Consider the following 8,451-nt stretch of genomic DNA (forward strand, 5'->3'; position numbering starts at 1 on the left):
GAATTCAGTCCCTTCAGGAGAAGTTAGTAAATTTTGTATTTCTGAGTTTGTTCTGGCATCTTTTCTTTCTTAGAGAGATTCCCTAGATGAGCATATTTCAATATATAGATGTAAGGTATTCACATATGTAGATAGATTCACACATTCTTCCAGGATATCTCTGAACTAATGAAGCAATCTACCCATTCTTTGTGCCTTAAATGTGTAAAGCACTTTTTTTGGACCATAAAAACAAATCTTTTCACTTCAAAAAAATCAGTTTGTTTTTTATAGTTTAATGACTGACTATAAACCTTTCCGATTTAAAACAGTTTTGTTTTTAAGGTCAGTCTTCCCAGACTGGCTTGTGTTAGTCTGGTTAGACTGGAGAAACAAATTCATAGACACTCATTGTGTATAAGTAAGAGCTGTCTACAAAGAGGATTTGTACAGAAAGAAAACATCTCAGCCCAGTTCAGATCAAGTCCATAAGTCCAATATTATTCCATAAGTCTGATGCCAATCTATAAAGTCTTCAGACTCACAAAACACACTCAACGTTGCTGAATGTAGGAAGATCACAGGCCAGTGGGTGAGAAGTCTTGTGGATCCAGTGGCGTTATAAACATCTCAGTGCTGGCAGGGGTCTCCATGTGGCTCCTGCAGCTCAGGGCACTAGCGTAGGTCTAAGAGTCTTGTCACCTGCAGTGTCTCCCAAGGAGTGAGCACGTGCCTCGCCTCCAGTGAGCTATTTATCTCCTTAGCACCTCCAGATTAGGTCATCAAGCTGCAACCCGATTGACAGGTAAATTCCACCCCTTCACTCTTACAGTCTCAAATTGATAACAGAATATGTAACTACCACACTGCTTCATAGCCATGCTTTCCCAGTTTTTTTGCAAGGAGATTGAGAGCCAGTTTCAGGTTAGTAAAGAGTCCTGGTGTTTCAGTGGTTAAGTACTTGGCTGCTAATGAGTCAGTGGTTGAAACCCATACTTTGCCCCACAGAATAAAGATTAGGCAATAGCTTTCCTAAAGACTACGGCCTTGGAAATTCTATGGAGTCGTTCTTCTCTGTCATATAGTGTCAGCATGAATGCCAAGCCAACAGTACACACAACCACCATCAGGTTAGTAGAGCTGGGAACTTGATCCTTTTACAAGTTTCAATTTATACTTAAAAAAAGAAAAAGATATTTTCATGTAAATAATACCAACCTTCTTAGGGTTTCTTTATACAAAGCATTTTGCTTTTTTTTCTCCCATATGCTTTCATTAAAACTGAGAAAATAAACACTGAAAACTAATTTTCCAGTATAATTATTGCCTTATTGGTGCCATGAAAGGTCATTCCATTCTCTATGTAGGGTCAATGCTTTCTCTGAAAGCACAGGGCTCTACTGCTAAAAATATCTCTGAGATGAATCAAGGGCCATTTTAGAGAAACAAATGAATCACTCTGTAAGGACCCAGGGATTTGTATTTAAATTTAGCATAAAGAAGGTCTTTAAGAGCAACCTGACACTTGATACTGGATATGTTTTGCTGAAGAGGATAGTCCCATGTTTGTAGGATGTGTGACAGCATCCTGGTCTCTACCAATTGGATGACAGTAGTACCGTCCTTCCAGCAGGGAGAATCATGGAGTAGACAATACTTTCTGAGCAGGAAAAGAAGGAAAAAAAGGTCTTATTTGTGAAGCAATGACTGCTCATTCCCCACACAATTGTCTCAGTTCCCATGGAATATAAGAAGAGCCCATGAAGGGTGCTCTGTATGGGGAGTAGAAGCCCCAGGTGCATAGTGGTTATGGAATCAGCTGCTAACTCAAAGGGCAGAATTTTGAAACTAACACCTGTTCACAGAAGAAAGATGCATCAGTCTGCTTCCATGAAGAGTACACAGCCTTGGAAGTCTTGCGGGCGAGCTTTAATTTGTCCAATAGGATCATGGTGAGTTTGTATGGATTAGACAGCAGGGGGGTTGATATTTTGCTATCTGGAGAATTTCTGGGTGGTGCAAAAGTTTGAGTAGAACAGCTGTTGACCCAAATGTGAAGGTTTGAATTTACCCAGAGGTCTAAAAGAAAGGGCTGGTGAACTGCCTCTGTAAACAAAAAACAGCTATTCAGAATGATATGGAGCACAGTTCTACTCAAACATTCCTACCGCCAGTATGAATTGGAATCAACTCAATGGAATTTTTTTAAAATGGGAAATGAGAGTCGTTATCTCTTAACAATGCTGGGTTTCCCTTTTCTGTTTTGTCTTTGTTATTTCTAAACTTTCCTGAAGCTGCCTGCACACTTTTTTTTTTTTGAGCATTGATGAATGATGGGAGGTAATGATGTTCAGGCTTCAAGTGGTGTGATGCAGAATGCAAGTGAATGCAGTTATAGAATGGCACCAACGATCCTCGGTGCAGGACAGCTGTGATGTAGCTGGTGTAATATATGTGTGACATCGTAGGCATTCTCAACTACCCCTAATAGCAAGTGGGTTGGACTGTTTGAGCTGTTGTTAATTTGTGTTACTGTAGAATACACATAAAAGGGAAGTTTGACTCTGGTGAGATGGAGTGAACGGGATCATTTTGTGATACTTGCATATGGAGTTTTTAAATATCTTATTCTAATATATAAAATGAAAAGACTGGATGCTGGGTATGAAGAACAGGGCTAAAAAGACATAGGTATTAAGAAATAGAAGTCTTTCCAAACTGAAAATCCTTATAGTAGATTCCAAGTAATAGTAACTCTATTGAGCAATCCTATATAACAGGACAGAACTACCCTATTATTTCCAAGGCTGTAAATCTATATGGAGGCAGACAGCCCCTCTTTTCCCCTGAAGAGGTGCTGATGGGCTTCTATGTGCTGATTTTTTGGTTGGCAATCCATTGTACCACCAAGGCCCTTAGAAGATTTCTGGTATACCCTAACATGGCAGTTGTAAGATAGGAATCACTGAACAACATACCTGCATGAAGCAGCAAACCAATAGAGAGGTCTGTGGGGCTGGCCCCAATCCCAACTACATGGCAACCCTTGCTTTCCTCCCACACCCACCACCACCAAGAATGCACTTCAGAGGACAGCACTGAAGCTACAGCTCAGGGGGAGGGACATGTCTGATCAGAGCACACAGAAGCAAACAAAGAGGGAAGGAGAGAGTGGAATACATCTTGGCCCACCAACCCCTAGGATGGTATTCCTGCTCAGAGCCCCCAAGGCACAGAGAGGACCATAGGGCCGGATGTATGTATGCATTGTGATAAGAGCCCCCAATAAAATGACTAAAAAGAAAAGAAAAGGACCACTGTTGGTGAAGTAGGTTCAAACTCACCAGCCACTCTGTAAAAGATGAAGCAGCCTGCTGCCATCAGGGTCTGGACCTTGACAGCCTGTGGAACAGTTCTGTTTTATGCTGTAGGCTCCTATCCACCAAAATCTGCTAGATGACAGTGATTTGGGGTTTAAGAAGGCTGCCAAATGCAGTAACTGATAGTCAATGCAGAGTTATTGAAAACATAGTAATTGATAGCTAAGAATAGTGGCAGAGAAATTTTATTTTGTTTACAAAATTAGGAGCATCACATCAAGTTGTCAATTACAGGGTGTATTGTCTCAAAAATCTACTATGAACTTAAATAAAATAATGTGTGTATTTAGACAGTGTACCAATAATTGAGTGGAAGTTAAAGTATTTGACTGTTACTGTGCCTTTTTTTTCCTCCCCATTTTTAATGAAACCTGGTGTAGAGTGGTGGTTACATGTTGGGCTGCTAACCCTAAGGTCAGCAGTGTGAAACCACCAGCTGTTCTTCACGAGAAAGACGGGGCTTCTACTCCCATAAAGACTTCCAGTCTCTGAAACCCACTAGGGCAGTTTTACACTGTCCTATAGGGTCACTATGAATCAGCATTGACTTCATGGCACTGTTTGAGTTTTCAATATTGCCTTCCATTTTTGGCCTATTAATGTAGAATTGCTTGTCTAATATTTTAATTAATAGAAGTAGTACCTATAATAATGTATCACTCATTAACTGAGCAATCTGTTGCTCGATTATTTTCGCATTGAAAATTCAACATTCTTCCCCTGCAAAATGCCTTTGATCAACATTGTGCTTCCTCTCATTTCTATACCTGTATAGACTCACTTGCCAGAAATGAAGGATTTGTTGTTATCTAAGTAGTATTAACTGACATGATTTGTGAAGACATCGCCTTGGTAAATAACCACCCATGGACAGAAATATAAGATTTGAACGATGCGATCAATTTGGGAGCAAAGCGTACTTGGAATCATGATCCTTGTCATATCAGAAAGGAAGGTTCATGGACGGCCACTACTTCATTCCTTTTCCCTCTCTCAGTGATTCTTGAAGTTGGCTCAATCACTGCTTCACCAATGTGCACGGGTTCCTCGCGGGTTCTGCTCTACCTGACATTTTATTTGCCAGAGGTGTCTTTGTGGAGAAAAAATATCATATCCCCACAGAGTTAGGAAAATATTATTCTGGCAAGTGGCAAATTATAGGCAGTTATTGCATAATTTCTGAGCGAAGTGAGCAGTTATTTGCCCAGAGGGAACATGAAGTAGCCATGAAGGAAAATGACCCCATGTATCTTGAAAAAATTAAAAGTAAGACTCTGGGACAATCAGGGTGCCTTAGTAACATGAATCTGTCTCTTTGGTCTCTTAATTCCAAGTAGAATAGCTGAAAAAGAAACAGCATTTACAAAAGGAGGTGTTAAACTCTAAATTGTACTGGTATTGCCAAAGGCTCACAAATCACACGGTGAAACATCTAAAAGTGTTGTTGACTCAAGAAAGTTGGAATTATTTTCAAAGACAGGGTCCTTAGAAACAGTGGCATTAATGGAGAGAGGAAGGCAGTAACAGGATCATCTATTTATAGAGATTTCAGGCTATCAGTCTATATATACAGTGGATATTTTTTCTTCCTTTGTGGTAATAAAAAAAACCCTCAAAACAGGCAATTTTCCAGACAAGTAAATGAATAGGTGTAATGATTTGTGACATTTTAAAAATAAAAATGAACCTATGAATGTCCAATTTCCTAATAGTGTGATCTTAGTACATACACATTCTGTCAGCCAAAAGACTAAACAAAAATAACATCAGAATTACACAAATAAAAATGCTTACGTCCTGCTCACACTCACCATGCATGCCTGGGCTCTGTGTGTAGAAAATCATACTTGTGAGTGTCAAGTGCATTCTAACTCACAATAACACAGCAGAAATGGCCCATAGGGTATCCGAGGCTGCATTCTTCTATGGCAACAGGTTACCATCATGTCTTTCTTCCAAGAAACAGCTAGTGAGTTTGAGCCAGTGACCTTTCAACTGAGCATTTAAACCATATCAGAGTGCCTTGTGGAGAATACACAGGCATGCTTTTTGAAAGTAGAACAGATCGCTGATGTCAGAAGCAGAATTTCTTTGAAAAGATACTTTCCACACATAATGTACCTTATCGTTTTCTATCTCTCCACTTACTCTTCGTTTTCATTTTATTGATTTTTTAAAAACAAATTTATCTGCTTTCATTTAACCATGCATCAGGTTCTGTACATTTCCTACTCAGCTTCTTATAGATTCCTAAGCTCTATTCAACTTTATCTTATTTTTATAGATGAAATAACTGAAGTCCCAACACGGCCGCTGAAACACATCCTCAGGTAGATGGAGAGGATAATAGAACATGGTCAGTGAAAATCATGAGTCACATTAGAAATGAGAATACGTTTCTAGCCCTTTCGCATCCTTCACAGTGCACATGACTTAGTCCTGTTCACGGATTTGGAATATTTGGAAATAGCACAGAATATCTGCATACTGAAAGAGATGCTTTGGAACGGGGAGGGAGAGCGCATTTCCCTACACATTGTTCTCATGTCATCAGTCTCTTAAGAAGAGGACTCAACCCCACACCAGGCTGCACATTCCTTCATCAGTGCATTGAGAAACGAGAGCCTTGGGAATGCACTTCCTCCTTGGGATAAGAGGTGGTTGAGGCCAGTTTGTGGGAAGGTTTTCTTTAAATATGTGCTTTCTTGGTACTGATGCCTCATAGCAACGTAAATGGACGCCAACCCGAGAGAAAACACACGAAAAGCATGGTTAATCTTCCTGTAGCCCTCACAATTCATGATCGGGTACCCAGCCCCCCAAATAGACAGACATTGTGACTGTGCTTAAGCATGCCTGTCTGGACTCACATGCAGAGAAAAAAAAATGTTGGTGCCAGTCAATTCCCACATTGAGACCCTATCTGCTGTGTTCAGAATAAACCTCCATCGGGCTCTCGGTGGTTACTTTCAGAAGTAAGTCATAGATGTTTCTTTCATGGTTTCTCTGGTTTAATTTAAAATGCCCATCTTTTGGTTTTTCACCAAGGATTATCTGTGCCACTCGGGGACCCCACTACATGCACCAAGGGTGCCAGTGTTAGGTTTCTTCACATTACCTTATGTACTAATTTCAAATAGATTTCGCTCTGCTTTCTGAACACACTTTGTACTTTCACACTCCCAGTCTTTCCTTAAGCCCTTTCTGCCCTGCCCACTTTCCTGTTTCTCAAATTTCCCTCCTTTCTTTACAGCTTCCTAATGTGTTCCTTAATCCCAGATTCAGAAACGATCCTCTCCTCGTATGCTACAGTGGCAGTGTGTTCTCACTGGTCCTAGGGCATTTTTACTACCTAGTTTGCGTGACCAAATTGCATGTCTATGGCCGACCTTCTCAATAAGACTATTAGGAATTGAGGACAGGATCAATAGTTGCATCACCTTTGAAAATGTCTTCATACCAATGTGTTCTACATTTATCCTGTACACATATGTCTACAAACTAGTTTGGGCATAGACCTATGATACAAGACTTGAATCAGAATTTTCATTAAAGATGAATGGACCTTTGTTACCTTCTCTCCTCTCGGCCCCATCCCTGGAAGATTTAACAGCTAAATTAACTCACAGGACACCAGTTAAATTCTCCTCTGGCTGAGACACAAGTAATTCAACTTGTAATAATGAAGAGGAAAATCTAAGTGTCAATATTTGCCTGATTACCAGGGAGGGATGTGTGTGTGTGTGTGTGTGTGTGTGTGTGTGTGTGATTTTCTCCTGAGAGAAAGAAAGAATTGGTGAAAATAAATCAGTCATTTGTCTTTCATTTCTATAAACATGCTGTTGCTCCCACTTCAATGCAAAGAGCTGGTCACGAGTTTTAATTTAGGCTACCTAGCCTAGATTTGACCTCTAAGATATGAACTCTATCATCCATGATCATCTAAGGCTTCATGACCCAGTTTCAGTAAACCCACTACTCAGAACCAGTATCAGCTGTAAGAGCAGGGCCCCACAGGAAGTGTTTATGTAAATTAATACTTATTTCAAGCTGTGCAGCATTGAGATCACCATTGGTTTAAGTACAACAATAACAAGTGTTCAAAGAGGTCTTCTTCCCTCTCTGCTCTTTCCATACACGCTGTCCCAGAGTTCCGAGTACATGAATATTCTGCACAAACCTGTTATTTATGGGGCGCAGAAGAGTCAAACAATTTCTCCAGTATTCATGTAGGCTTGTGTCTCCTCTTACCTTTGCCCTCCCCAAAGACAAAGGAACCCCCATTGCAAAGCCAAAGCCCTAGGAAGCTGGGCCGGATTCTGAGATCTACAATATTTATATAGCCTCCTAATTCCATCTTCACTGATAGAGAAAAGGGCATCGAAGGCCACGTTTCTCTCTGAGTCCAGGGCTGAGGCATCCACGGTTGGTACTAGTTGTTCTAACCCTGGCCGACCTGGACCTGTAAGTGACTGTGCCTCCTGTCCACCCTGGCCTCCCAACTGACAAACTTTCCCTTACCCATCCTAGAGCAATTGTGCCCTCCTAGCCTTCAGGTGAGAGTTGGTTTTGGGTGTTTGCCATAGTTTAGCTTCAATTTACATGTTAGGGGGGTGGGTAGGGGTAGGGGCGAGGAATAATGAAAGGAAGGGGCCACACATATCTTTGCACATTTCAGGATGTCCCACTTCGCGCCCCTATTGGGAAGCTGCGCAGAATCCACACTTGGGATTGAGAGCAGGGCAACCTCACACTTCTCTAAGGTCCTTCTGAGGAGGCGTTCCCTCCAAGGCAGTAGATTTGGTTGCTGATTAGGCGTAGGGGCTCAGTCAAGGGGCTCCTCTTCCGCATCTCGCCCTCCCACAAAGCCCCCCAATCCTTTAAGGTATCCGCTCTGCACAGAGTGGCTGGCGACTGAGAAGAAACGATGAGCCAGCTTTCCGCCTAGTCTCTGGGGTCCCGGGCGACCAACAGTGAAGATACTCAGGGACAATCGCTTCCCTGGGTCGCGTGGGAGGGGGCAACGCGGCTCGTGCCAACCTGCTGCAGGGTTCGGGGAGACAGAGGCTTCCGCGCACACCCTCCTGGAGAG

Source organism: Echinops telfairi, unplaced genomic scaffold (genome assembly GCF_000313985.2).
Source record: "Echinops telfairi isolate 266 unplaced genomic scaffold, ASM31398v2 ScPeMD7_7469;HRSCAF=8507_0, whole genome shotgun sequence".
NCBI classification, from domain to species: domain Eukaryota; kingdom Metazoa; phylum Chordata; class Mammalia; order Afrosoricida; family Tenrecidae; genus Echinops; species Echinops telfairi.